The sequence below is a fragment of the Betta splendens genome, chromosome 5, assembly GCF_900634795.4.
Source record: "Betta splendens chromosome 5, fBetSpl5.4, whole genome shotgun sequence".
Classification (NCBI taxonomy): domain Eukaryota; kingdom Metazoa; phylum Chordata; class Actinopteri; order Anabantiformes; family Osphronemidae; genus Betta; species Betta splendens.
The window spans coordinates 2592289-2607435 of NC_040885.2; the positions used below are offsets into that span (position 1 = coordinate 2592289).

At 41.9% G+C, this 15147-nt stretch overlaps 1 protein-coding gene across 18 annotated transcripts in view; it reads right to left on the minus strand.

Moving 5' to 3' along the window:
• foxp1b (forkhead box P1b) overlaps nucleotides 1-15147 on the minus strand; it is a 128953-nt gene that overhangs the window by 107318 nt on the left and 6488 nt on the right. For 4 of the 18 annotated variants that reach the window (XM_055508694.1, XM_055508691.1, XM_055508696.1 and 1 more), the window contains one exon: nucleotides 5747-5808. The exons of the other annotated variants lie outside the window; for them this stretch is intronic. The gene's annotated coding sequence lies outside the window, so the exon portion shown is untranslated. The remainder of the gene's footprint in view (nucleotides 1-5746; nucleotides 5809-15147) is intronic. 18 annotated transcript variants of the gene reach the window in all.

Consider the following 15147-nt stretch of genomic DNA (forward strand, 5'->3'; position numbering starts at 1 on the left):
TCATGTAAATTGCAATTTCCTATAGAAAAACCCTAAGCCCATCCACCCCAACAGACGTTAGTGTAAAATGCCACTGGACACCTGTTGTTGTGTTTGTCATTTATTGCCATCGCTACAAATTGACTGAAATTTTTTTTTTCTTCTAAAGATGGAGGTATTATTATCAATTACAGGCTGCATCAAAGGAAAAATACTAAAGACTTTTTTAAAACATTTTCCCTAAGTAGAAAAAACTACAAGACCCAGTAACAGTTGGATTCTCTGAAGTTTGGCTAAACTTTGGAGGGTTTTTAACTAAACATAAAAACGTTTTGGAGGTGCATTCTGTAAAGTTTCTCACCTCAATATAATGAAAGATTAAACTGGTGAGAAATTGAATAAAATGTAGGTGCTCTCCTCCATATATACATTACAACTCTGACTCAAGAATAAATGCCTGCCTGCATAGTCACAGGTCGACACTATTTATTGTCTGGGGCTTTGGAGCTGCAGCTTCATTATTACAAATGTTAAACTAAATGATGATTTCTAACATTTACTAAAACACTAAATAAAATAAACTTTAGCCATGATCAAACTCTGTACATTCTGTATATCTCTATATTGCTGGGTAAGGATTAATGAAACCAAAAAAGGGTTTCAATTACTTTAACAGAAAAAAAACCCAAAATGATGACGTCAGTACTACACAGTAGTTCTGCTTATTTGCTTCTCTTTGAACAAGCCTTTAGCCCTGAGGCCTATGTGGTTGTGTTTGTGAGCACCTCCTTCGCCACCTCTCACATGGTCTAAGTTGGGTACACCCCGGACAGGTCGCCAGTCCATCACAGGCAAAGCTGCAAAGACTCAAACACTTCCTCTTTTTGAGAATCTACTTACACGATCTGCGTATCTGCTCTCTGCAGGTGGAGAAAGGCCGAATCTAAACTGAGAAAATAAAAAACAGCAGAATAGCTGATCAAAGTGAATGTAAGACAATCACTGCTGTTTTTTTAGAGGCACGGTACGAGTGCTCCGCAGAATGTATTATTAACTCCACACTGCCTGGACATGCAGGAGGTCTTTTTTTAACAATTTCAGCCTCGAACAGATGTGGGTTTTATGTGGCAGGTTCTCCAGAGTTTAGACGCCGCCGTCCGCACAGATGAGGCCAGGAGGCAGGTCGTAAAATCTGCCTTTGTCATGTTGGCATGAAGCCGCCCAAAGTTTCAAAGAGAGCAGAGGTTGGATTGGTTCACATGTTCATCACTCAACATCCCAAACAAACACCAGGGATGGAAGGACGTGTGTCTGCTAAGTGTTTAGATTTTGCCTTAATCATGTAACATTTAATTACTTTCGACAAGGTGAAATTCCTGGTACAGCACCCACAGAAATTTGGACATTTTGTTACAACTTCACTCATATACATGTCTCAATCACTCCTTTAAGTCACAATCTTTTCTAAAGGACAATCTTTGCAAGGAGAGTACAGTCTTAATGGTTTACCTCCCTTTTCTCAGTGACCTGTGTTGACTTTGGTACCACCTCCTGGGCCAGTCAGGAAGGCGTGCTGAGTGAGCTCTCTGCTGACTGTGTCAGGACCCAGCCTCTTTCACAATACTGGCCGCCTGACAGCGGCAGGTCAACCCCTCCCTCAATAACCCACTTCCCCAAACCTGGGCATTGTAGTTTGAGGGTGGAGACAAGAAAGAAAGCTGGGAGGAGGTGTGCATGCGGGGGGGGGGCTGGGGGTGGGGGGGCGCATCCTGCGTGAAACCGCATCCTGAACAAGCATCGGTGCATCTCACTGTAAATAAATACTCTCCCCTTCGCATAGCTTCCGTCAACTGTCACCGCCTTGGCTCCCAATCACCTTCAAGTCCAAACAGGAAAGTGCAGGGAGGCGAGGGAGACGGCAGATATGAGCTTTAATTTGCTTTTCGCTGCACTTTAGTCCGGGTGCACGCTGTTTCCTATTCTCCTGCTCTGACCAGCTGCCCCGGCTTCAGTCCAGACCCTGAGTCCTTCCTGTCACCTTTCATTACCACATTATCCAGTAGGAGGCTCCCCGCGCAGTGGGGAAATCACCATTTGGTAGCGCTCCCCTTTTGTTTTCTTTTCTGTAGCATTGTGTAAGACAGCCAAAGCCACGCGCAACATCCTCAGAGGAACGCTGCTGCCTTGTTACCTGCTAATCCCCTGTGCATTATCACAGGAGATGCAAGTGAACAACAGAGCGTGACGAAGGTAATAACTGAGACATGACAAGTTCTTGCTTTGTGTGGTAACACTCCTATCAAACCAACTCCGTGTGTGAACAGCTATTATTTGATGAAATATTAAAGGCCTGCTTGTTGACATGACAAACCTGCCTTATAGAACAGCAGCGCCACCACTAAATGTTTATGCTGCCGCGATGTGTCGCACTTCTTGTCCTCTGCAGAAGTGACGGCATCAGGCCGACAGTCCTCCAGCACTTGCATTGTTTTATTACACTTGGATGAGTTGAGATGAAAAGCGAAGGCAGCCGCTGACTGCACAGCATTTAGAGTTTGGCCACACTGACCTGTCAGAGGACAACTCTGGGCCACGCTTTCGTGTTCCAAATGAATCTGCACAGCTAATATTTTAAGAACATGAAAAAAAAGAGAAATTGAGTCAAAAAGTCTTTGACTGAGTGAGAACAGCTTATTCCCAGTTTACTTGAAATGAAGCAAACGACTGATTGTGTGACTATATTATTGCAAATAAAAGAAAAAAAAAAACTGTCCATGAAAAAAGACAAGCGATTATTGACCAGGCTAAAGTAATCTGACATTTGTTGTACCTAACACTTCACTGCTCGAAAGAAAAGGGGGTACGGCCTAAAAGTCGCAGTTAGAAAATAGTTTACACAAGCAAAAGGGACTGAGAGATCCAGTATAAAGCCAAAGATCCAGTGCCATTCGTCTGCTGTCTCACACTGGACATCTCATCAGAGATCAGCTGAATGTGATTAAACCCAGCACTGGGCTTCTCACTCCTGCTACATTTTCGTTCAGCTGTGCCATCTTCATCAAACAATTACAGGCGCCCTCCCTCCTCGCCTGAGGAGAAGGCTCGCTGGCCAGACACATTACTTTAAAGGGCAGCATCTCAGCAAGCGTGTCTCAACCTGCCCACAGGGAGTGCCTGCGAGTTTGGGTGTGTTTATGTTTCATCCACAGGACCCCCGATTGTTGTTCATTTCCTGTGCAAAGACAAAATAAGCACATAAAGGCCAAAATGTGCTCTTCCCCGTCCTTCACCCACATCACAGCACTTTTCCGCACAAGTGGCTAACCACAGATAATTATACAATTAAAACAATTTTCTGCATCTATCTGTCAGACTGATCCAGTTCACCATTCGAATTGACACTAATGGAGTAAGCCTCTTTTCCCTCCCCGAGCGAAGCATTTTCCTCTCTGTCAAACAACACGGCACAGCCATCTGCAAAAGAGGAAAACACGGAGCGCTAGGCTGTTGTATTTGTTTAGCAGGATGTTGGTGTATGAAGTTGGGAGCCAGGTCTTTTTCACTGCAACCCCATAGTGCAGCGAGGAAGTCAGGAGGTTCGTTTGACTGTTCGTTCAAATTAACCTTGGCTGCAGAAAAGGAAAGAAACATACTGACCCCTCTTATGTTCAGAGACAACACTCCCTTCAACCAACGCCGACATTAATAATTCATCATGACAAAATGCATTAATAGGAAAGCCAATAGTGAAAAAGAAGCTTGAACGTGACAAAAAAAAGGGTCTCATTAAAAAAGAGCCCAGATCAAACCCAGGTCTGGTTGTTTAAAAGGAACTAAAACATACATTTTCATTCATATTTTCTTACTGAATTGTGTCTCGCGGTTAAAATGTATTTATTCAGACCCATCCAGAATGTGAACGACATATGGATGATTTAGCCAAACCTTGACCTGGATATCCTGCATCTCTGTCCGCCCAGCGTGAATGAGGAGCACAGATAGGAACCACTCCTAAACTAGGAAATTCTTGAATGGTGTGGCTCTGTCCGTTCTCGGGCGGCTCCACCAAGTACAATGGCAGCAGAGAGTTTTATGTTTATGAGCTACCCTGATGGTGATGCACATATCCATTAGATATGAGTCTGCCTATGGAGGGGGGTCTGGTATTAAGCCACAAGCAAGTGCCCCATCAGCAGAGAGGAAAAAGCTGCCTTTTATGGCGACGGATCGCAGACTCAAGCCATTGGCCACAACGCCCACAAATGAGGCGTTAAGTGTAGTGGCAGGGCAGCAGAGAAAGCAGGCAGATACTGTATGACCCTCTTCTCATCCATCCATGAATCTGCCCTTTGCCTCTCTCTATTTTGCACGCTACCATTCAGAATTAAAAAAAATAATATATATATAAATAAAATAGCACAGCAGAATTCATTAAAGCATCATTAACATTGCACCCATGTAATTTTTACAAGCAAGTATTCATTTGTATACAATATTCAAAGGGGGACCTAATGGACATTTTCTGTAATTAATTGCCAAACAGTAGCAGAGCTGTGTTGCAAAGTTAAAAAACACAACCTGACATAAAGATTGTGAAAGAGAGTGCAGTGAAGGGCCTGCTGGGATGGTTTCATCATCGTGCATGACCCCCCCTGCTGCTGGGAATGGCAGGAGATGGGGGGGAGAAGGGAGGAGATAGACTCCTCTTCACAGTCAGAGATTTAATTGCACGCAGATTCCATTACCTCTGCACAAATGTCACATTCTCTTCTGATCAGGGGGCACAGCAGCCACTGGCAGTGTGACTGGCAAGAAGCCAGACTATAGTGCAGAAAGTGTTCAGCCAATCAGGACTCACAAGGCAAGACAGAGGTGAGGAGCCGAAAGTCTATAGTACACCAAAGATATGAAAAAAACAAAGGACGGAAAGTTGCTGACAGAGCAACATTCAGGCATAGGGTCGTTTTCTGCATGAAGATTTAAAAACGTGTAAAGCTTTCAAATGTTTTTATTGCCTACCATCTGAATATTATTTGATTTGGTCTGTAAAATCTAACCTACTAGAGACGACTTGACAAGTTCCCATGATATTTCTTTGAATGCCATCTTTCCGGTAAATGTTCACATTTTCAAAAGGTGAGTAAAGTATAAGTTCATAGAGTTGCCGTAAGTATATACTGGTTTGCAGCTCATACCGACAACGTCATCTTAAAGTTAAAAGTAGTAAAGGTAACACTGATATTAATAAACTGTTGCATAAATATGTAACTAAAGCTAAGTACCAATGCTATCACACTTATTATACAATAAAGTATGTTGCTGTTCAGACTGGTGACAACCAGTTAGCTAGACAGGAGCAGTGACAACGAGCTGACAGTGAACGCATCTAAAGTATTTAAAGAAAAGAATGTCATAGATATCCGGACCACCAGGACTGGAGGTTATAGAAGTATAGTAAAAAATTAGAAACCATGAATTCATCAAACATAAAGTGAAAATCATAATTACATATTTTTCCCGCACATCTTGTGCTAGAATGTCTTCATCATTCACCCCCATGCTCACCAGCCTAAACAGCTAAACAATAAAACTGATGAAAAGCTCAGAATTAATCTGTTGGGATCTGCTTGAAGCTAATTAGGCCCTGATACAAATATAATCTGCCTAACAGTCAATTGTAACAGTGGTTTAGCGTTTCCTCAAGACTAAGAGCACAAACATCACTGTATGAAATAAGAGAAGGGCTGGTGGGAGGATTGCAACGTACCACACTCACTGGCGCGGGACAGACTGGCACCCCATTCCTCCAATCAGAATGCAGCTCTTAGTCTTGAAGGTGGGACCCCGGGGTTTCAGAGAGGACACAAAGAGAGAGAGAGAGAGAGTGTGTGAAAGAAGGAAGAAGGGGAAAGATACGACGATTACAAACAGGAAATGAAAAGGTGGGGAAAGCCCCTGCCCAGGTCCACTGAGCCCACGTGTACAGAAATGACATAAGAACTGGCAAAAGCAAACGTGATCGTCGTCAGCCACAACGTTATGACACACGGATTCCTGCTGGCATGTCCTGGCCTACATGCATATCAAGTTTGCCTTCTTTCACATTTGAACATGCAGATAAGCACCTATGACCGACACGCCATGTGAAATACTAGCGAAGGCATCGCAGTGACTGATGTCTGCGGTGCCGTTCTCACCTCGCAGTCACAAAGTTGCCCTTTGTAGAAATGAGAGCGCAACAAGGCAGTTTGTGAAGTCAGCACAGGCAACAGGAAAAGCACTGGGCTGGCTAGAAAGTCGGTTTCCACTAACTACAGCTTTAATTTGTCCATTTGTTATCAAGTGAAAACTTTAACTGCAGGAAAAAATTAAACATTTGATTGATTTATATGGTATACATGTGTATATACATTTTTAAAACTGCAAACAGCCACAAGTAGCAGTCCCAGTAGTCTGACCGCTCTGGATAATGGATTCACAGTAGTGACCTATAAAGCCTGCAGCCTTCTGCACCTTAGTAATAAAACAAATATTTAGAGGGTTGCTGCTTTTTTGCTTTTTACATAAATGATGCGTGACTTAAACAATCACAAAAACATCTGAAACAAACCGAACAAAAACATTATTCTGCTGCCAAATAAACAAGTGGAAAAATTCTAATGACTTCCAGCTACGGTTTAGATCGTGCAAGTCAGGGAGCAGAATGGATGGCTTCTGGTTGGGTTCCTGTCATGGGACTCATGGCTGCATGTGTGGCGCATGGCCTGTGATATACTGTATGCGTGTACAACTTGTTGCCGTTTCATGTGGCACTCTTTGGCGGCACGGCAAAGTGACTCGGCTCTCATGCAGTTAATTGGCCTGCTCCATGGGAAAGTGTGTCAAAACCCAAATCTTTATTCGCAGCGGCGTAACTCTCCGACCGAACACAACAAACCGCAGCTACAACGTCCCCGACCTTTCGTAACTCACCAGTGTGGAATCCAACCTACTCCATTAGTACGGCCGCCGTTTCCATAATCCGTCCACATTCCTGGACCTATCGCTGTCCCCAGATAAGACCCCTCTGATTACTTGGTTGCATACTTGTCATTACTGTCGAAAATATACTGATCCCAACACCCCCACCCCCTTCTCTTAGCAATTTATACTTATTGTTTCAACATGTCCCTATGCAGGACCACCTTTATTTAAAAAGGTGGCCTCATATTGAGATCAAGGGCAGATTAAGGAAATTTGGCCAAACTCATCTACAACATTTTAAACTTTAGAAAATTACTTGATGAAAAGATTTAAGGAGATTGGATTTAAAAGGGATTTTAGTGGGGTTTCACCCAAGGGATGCTAAAAAAGCATGGGAGTGTATACACACTGAAGTATGGGCTCTGGTCTCCAGCCTTTATTGCGAATTAACAAGCTATGGAATTTAAAAAGTGGTTAAACTTTTACAGTGTAGTCTAATCATAAAAATATACTATACTACAAATACCTTAACATGTACTGCATGCTAGGCGCAGACATAATGTTTAGGCTTTTTAACTGTGACGGTGAAGCATTCTCAGGCCGTGGCCATTTTGCATGCCAGCTGCTCAACACTTAACCCACTGCTACTCTGGAAACATGCGATTGTAGTCGTCCCCCATTTTCACTCGGATTACAAACTGAGTCAGTTTCTAAAGAAACTCCACATTCAGCCGCCTTGCAGCGTGCGTGTTAATTGCCACTCACTGGTGAAATCCCAGCAAACTCGACAGGTAGCCTGTATGAAGCAGCCAGCTCATAAGCATAAGATGGTTCTCAGTATAAACCCCCCACTGCACCCCACACACAGGCACAAAAGGACTCAAAAATAAGTCATGAAGTGGTCAGTGTCTCTAAAGATAAACTCTTTGAATGTAGCCTCGAACAAAAGCTTCTGCTGCATAATGTATAACTTAAACTTGTCTCTGAATCAGTGTTTTAAAGAGGCTGTCTTATAGAAGATGCTGAAGTCAAATCTGGAAACTATATCTATTGCAATTCAAGATTCACAGGATGAGTTCTCAACTTTAAAAATATAATGGAAGTGTAACGCAGTCTTTATTTGAATTATCATACCAAAATGCATGTGGCCCCGAAGAGACTTCAACTGCAGCCATGGGGACATTGGTGCTGTATCTGATCAATGCCTTGACCCATTAAGTCACATCACTCCCAGTACCTCATCTAATAAGAGCCGGTCTTTGGTAACACCCCTAGCTGACCCATGCTGCTGGGGACAATTACAAGAGAGTGGTCTTTCAGGGCCAACGCCCACTTGACCCGGTAGCGCAAAGACACGGAGGAGATCCACATGATTTAAACTCCTCCCCAAGATGTGCTGACAAGGTTAGAGGGTCAACACAGACATTAACAGGTCAGTGTGTGGCCCACTTGGGAACAATTACTCCCAGTCACAGCTAAGTGGACACTTGATTGAACACGACGGAGGCAGGACACACTTCCCACAGATAACAATCCCCAGAGCCATTTAGGATAAAAAGCCCTTGTGATACAGCCTTTATGGGCAAAATTCATCTTCCTTTTCCCTTTTAAAAGAATGCGAGAGTGTGATAGAGAGCCATTCTGTAGAAGAGATGAGTCTCTCAAAGCATTACCATTTTCGAGCAAAACTAATAGCTGCTTATGACACAGAAACAATTACAAGGTGACTGGGAGAAAAAGCTAAACAATGGGGCGAACTATTAAGATTTCATTTTTCTTTCACAGGCAAAAAAAACATGTCTCAAAAGAAATGGCCTCATCTTACAACACGGTTGGATTCAACAGTTATGGTTCAAGTTCAAACAACAGCAGCAAAACTGGAACCCAAAGTAAAAAACCCAGTGGCATAAATGTGCCATCGCCTAATAAATCTCTCATCTCTAATTAACTGTGTGGATACTACGGCTGTTTTTAAACTGTTCAGCCTTTAACCTACTGACAGTTTGACCCCTCTCCTCACACAATGACGAAAAACTTGCACTGAACATCTGCTGTCTTGTGCTCATCTGTGGAAACAAACACTCCCCGGTTCTGACTTGTTTCATATCACAGCGCCACAACAAATCAAAACGTGTGGGTTTTACTGCAGAAAACTGAACAGATGTTTGGGTGTAGCTCCTGCAGATAAAATAGTAAACTTTATAGTGTGCATCACTGTGTAAAATTGTCACTTTTGTCCTATAGTCTTTTTCGCACACAAATAGGCCTTATCGATTTGCAAACACATTTCCCCGGCATTTGCATAAGCTGTGTGTTGTTTGTAGTATTGTTTCGCTTTTCAGGGGCTTTGTTTATTTGTTTCTCTGCGTCAGAAAATCAGTTCCACGCTGTCCCTTGATCTGTAGCAGCGGCTGCTGCTGCTGCAGCTGTTGGTTGTTAGTGGCTGGAGATGACACAGCTCACCACTTCTCCGGCCCAGAGACCAGCCGAGTGGGAGACAAACTGCAAAAAGATGGCTGAGGAGGAGGCACAGCTCATCACGGCTTGTTCTCTCTTAGGAAGCAGCAAGAAGTCCAACATGAGCAGGAGAGAGAGAGGAAAAAAAAGTTTCCTCTTCCTCCCCAACCTCATTTCCCTGCCCTCCTCATTAGCACAGCGGTCTTCAAATTAATTTAAAGTCCCAGACAGAGATAGAGCCTTCCTAAAGAATTCAGCAAAGTCACATAGCATTATCCCATTTGCTCATGCAGAGAAAAGAAGCAACAGGCTCGCCGGCTGACCCGCTGCTTGTCGTGGCAGTCGGCTTTAATCCCCAGGACCGCTTTGTAACCAAGTGGGCATCATGTGAATACCATCTGGGTAGCACTTATTTAAAGCTGGCAGCCGTCCCGTGGCAGCCAGCCTGGCAATGACAAGGAGGGAATAAATTGCATCATTTGCTTAACATGCCTTTACCGTCGTGCCAGTTAGAAGCTGATGACTAAGTGATTTGTTTAATTTTTTTCCAGGTGCCGGTTTCTGGTGAGGGCCAGATTATGTCGTTTGCGGGGGAAACCTGCCAACTAAAGGCTTGATAAAGGAAGTGTTGGGATGTTAACCACATGAAATCCATGGCCACCAAGCCGTCAATCCATTTACAGAAGAAATCTCCCAGTGCGATAAGAACAGCACAAAACCAATAAACAGACAATAAACACATTGTAATTATAATGCCAACTCTTTAATTACGCGTGTCATTTGGGAATGGCCGAGTGAACTAATTGTGAGATTGAGTGAATAAGAGCGTTTTGGGGGCGGGGGTGAAGAAGGAGATCAAGCCTCAGGCCCAATAAGAACCATATTCCCCACTCTCCAAGCGTGTTAGAAGGCAGAAAATGCAATTGGCGTGGTTCCAAGGCAGAAGACTCCAAACAGCCTTAATCAGCGGGGACAAACTCCATGCAAATCATTTACATTAGTGGAAAGAGGAGGAATATCTAAGGTTTCAGTGCCACAACATGAAAGCAAAGACAACGCTCGCCTGCTGGAAGCGCACTGCAAGATGTCCGAGAAGAAAACGGGTCATTTTAGGTGCTGCTAATTATCAAAAGCAGCACAGACGTCCCAAACTAACCAACATTTAGCTTGGCATTAACATTGTTCTCTGTCCTATAGAATAGAGAGAAACAAAAGATGCCAGCTAACAGTAGACATTCTGGAGAAGGTAAACCAACAGTCCCACTTTGTTGCAGTTCTACAGAGACAGCTGACTAAATATTATTTGGAATGAATACTATACATTTTGGCCGTGATGATCTTTAATAGATCATATTGAATGATTTCTGTGTGTACATTAATAAGTGAGAAAATAAGTTTCTTAGTAACATCACACCTAAACAAAAACAGTTGAACACTGGAGCATTAAGAATAGCTGGTGTGGATAACATTGTCTGTTAAAGGCCGGATTTTCGCTGAAGATGTAAACTGGGATTTACTGACTATTCCAAAACTTAACAGTGGCCTAAAAATCGTACAAATTGTAAACTGTGTACATGTGTATGGAAAAACCTTTGACAGATGGCAAATGTCATAATAACACATTAAAGCACACAAGTGGAGTTGTTTTTTGGAGGTTTTACACTGCGTTTGCTTCCACTCTTGATCATTATTGGAATTAAAAATGTTGAATTAATTCTATAGTTGTTTTTTTTGTGGAGTATTACTTCAGATCTAGTGACAAATGCCTTGTTGCATAAATTAGTCTTTGTGTCATAATGTATTTCGCCATAACATACTTCACCATCAATACATTCTTATTTTCAGTTGTTCTTTAGGACGTACTACAAAGAAACAAGCGACACCCTTATCCTTATTAGTTATTTTGGAAATAATTAAAGCTACTCACACACACAATTATGAAAGTTATAAATAAGTAAATAAATCAGTAAATCAATATATACACGTGTGCCATGCACAATTATGCACTATGTCTACACTGATTATCTCAACATGTACTGTACCAGTCAATAGCAAAACACATGCTTTGAGGGATTGTACTAGTTTTTTCATCCCACTGTAACCTATAACAGTAAAGTGTATAAATGTAAAGGATTTTAAAGAACAGGTTCACCTCAACACTGAGACAACACAACATTACACTATATTGTATCGAGAGTGATTTTAGACACGACCTTCAACAACCCAGATCACATGATCAGGAATACAGTATGGCTTATTTGTGGATCAAAGTCCAAAGAAGGAGTGAAAGGCCTTAAATAGCTTACAGTATCATTACATGCAGTATATTCTACAGTGATAGACAAAGATCAGCGTATTATTGAAACCACCTTAAGCAAAGTGTAGCCTGAAAACATTGACAGATGATATCTGAGATGAATCATCAGCCCAGCAATAAGAAATGTCAGTTAGGCAATCAGAAACTGTCTCCATCATTGTTTACATATTGACTGGCACTATGTGGTCGGCCCCAGCAAGAACAACACACAGCCAGCAACAGCATGATCTCACTTGGTGGAAAAAGAGCTGTCACTGTGAATCTGGTAGGAGGGTGTGGCAATCAGTGAAAAACACAAAAACCAAATCTGGTATTGGTTCCACAACATTAATTCATACGTTAACATATCTGGTTGTGAAGCGGTCGATCCAGCACTAAAATCGCTCTCACCTCTGCTTTTTTTCCCCCACTCCTGTCTGTGAGGTTCAACTGAACACTTTATGTTCCCGGCGCCCCGCAAGGTCTTTTACACAGGACCACTATTGGTAAAAGAGATCAGAGTGACTATAAGAGAGAGACAGAGAGAGAGAGAGAAAGAGTGCATGAAGGATACAGGATTTCCATCTACTATCCATCTCATATTCTAATGTAGCCATTATACTCTAAAAAGAGACTGCTCATCTATTCATTTTATGAGGCATTTGCAAAAAAGATGACACTGCAAGAGGGTCGGGTGGAGTGATTAAAATTCTTTGAATTAGCCTTTCAATCACGGCATACGATTCTGCGTAAAGTACACAGATATGCACTCAAAAGCGCGGCCCAGCTCCTCTCTGTAGCTGGAAATGAAAAGATTGATTTACTCATTTCTCACTATGAATTGTTTTCAGTGTGGGGAATTGATTGGTCAACACATTAAAAGCTTGTACATCACATGCTTCTTACGCATAACATAAAAAAGCTTTTAGAAAAATATCCCATAACTCAGTACAGCTGATTGCTTAAATTACACTATATTTACTGCATCTACAGGTGCTGTAAACCACCAACAAACGGCTGGAAACAGTATATAGTAAATGGTTAACAGAGAGACGTGACGGGAGCAGAGCTGGAACATGATGTGCAACGCAAGAGGAACTTTGATGTCACTTGTCAGTGTCACTCTATTACGCCTAGATTTCACAAGCTCCAACTCTTCTAAACAGGAAAACACTGGAACAATGTGAAGCCAATCACCACGTTCTGTGCTACTATTCATGTAAAAATATATAATAAATAAATACAGAGTGAGGGTGAAAAACTAAGTTACAAGGACGCTTATACATCAAATAAACAGCAACTACTAAATAAAAGCAACTTGCATTTAAGAGAAACTACAAAACAAATTAGAATGAGCTTTCAGCACAACCAACTCAAACAGTTTACTAAACATCTAAAAGAGAATGAATAGCATGTGAAACATGTGTGCCATTTATTATTAGTTCTTACGCAAACCCCTGCTTTTACAGGGTTAACCTCTAGTGGGACTACTTATCACTGTTCACACAACTAACAAGTACAGAATTAGACTTTTTGTGATACCTGGAACTAAGTAAGAAGCTAATAAAGTTTCAGTTCCACTTTAGTGTCTTTCTTGTTCACCCACTCAGTGATGCCTTTTTAGTCAGGTGGTCTGTCACAAGTCACAATAACATCAAGCAAATTTCCATCCCTAACATAAATATCCGGTTTAGTCATTTACAAGCTGGGAGCCAGCATTGAGCCACTGAAATCAACTGCAAATGTATACACATACATATAGACCAAATAAATACAGTAATTTTGTGTAGATGCGCCAGCATGAACTAATGCTAATGACTGAACTTGACACAAGGCCTCGTCTCGATTATGTCATCACTGTTTTTTTTGCATCACACGAAACACTGCTTTTTAGCAAGTCTCGTTTTTACACATAATGCCTGTTATTACAATGACGTCACCTGAACGTTACTCTCCGATGTGCTTATCAGTCAAACAGAAGGATACTAGCCCTGCCTGGCTCATGCACATAATTCTGCTCCTAGAATTATTCAAACTCCACGTGAAAAGGACTTGACAAAAAACTTTCAGTTAAATATATTGTGTCACCAGAGGTGTGTGTCTCACCAGAGGTGTGTGTTACTATAAAAATATAAGGTTAATTCAACACTTGTAGATAGGTGAACAGCTCAAGTGAGAGTGAGCTTGTATTGTACAGACTAGAGCTATATGGGACAAGGTTATATGATCAACTTAAGAAAATTATGATACAATTTTATGATACTCTGCCTATGACTTCTGAAGACTATTTGTAGCATTGTATATAAACATGAAATAATGATAGATTACATATATTTATTCACTTGTTTGTCATCTTTCCCCAGCTGCTTTACTCTGCTCTACACACTGCAGTGAGATCCTGACAGCGTCTTTAGTGACACAGTAGGATGCACTTCCCCACACATGCAACACAGCTGTTTTTCTGCTACTGACCATGTCGTATTTGCAGCTTGCTGCATGTCGCGCACTTGCTGCTGTGTGATTCTGGTGAGACCTTTGAGGATCCACGTTGGCCACTGCGGCTGTCGCCTCCTGTCTAGGAGGGACTTTACACACATCTGCAGCCTGTCATGTTGAGCCACTGTATAAAAAGCCACAGATGTATGTTTTTTGACAAGGATCTTTGGATCTCAACTCTAAACTTACACCATAACTTCAGCCCAAAAAAACATATGGTGAGACTTAACTCATAAATACTAATTGAAAATTGTGCAACAGTATTTCTGCTATTACTATCAGGCTTAGTGTTTGACTGAACTACTGGGTGAGAGATCAACCGTCTTATAGGGTATATATCTATCCCTAGTCTGTGACGTATTCAGTCAGGGACTTGAATTTAATTTGACCTTTTGGTATTTGGCTATAATCTTAATATTGAAATTGCGTCTGATACATCATCAGAGCTCAGCCTCATTCTTTTCTTCTGGCAAAAGGATTCCTAAACCGATTTAGTCAGAACAGTGTTCCGTGACCTGAACAAAGAATTCACACACTTGAATGAGAGCTGGACTGATAACTGTAGGTGTAATGTTTAGGACAAGATACAAAATTTCTATGCAAATTTTAAAAGCTCAAATTGGAATAAGGATATTTAACACAACTAAATGATCCCCTATCTCTAACAGTAACATGTAGCAACTGGTTAGCTGCTTAGAATTCCATCTGAGGCTAGTCTATTGACTGAAATGTCTGTGAAAATAGTCATGTCCAACTGAGTGGTTAGCCCCACCCTATTTATAACAGTAAGAACAAAAACAAACTCCCTCCAAGGAGTCCAGGCAAATGCAAGTCACACTCACCAACCAATACAGGAAAACAACAACAACGTCGAAAACCTACTGGGACAGCGGGCTATCAAACAACAGCAGCCAGCTCACAAACAAGGTGCGCATCTCTGTGTGGCTGAGGGAGGA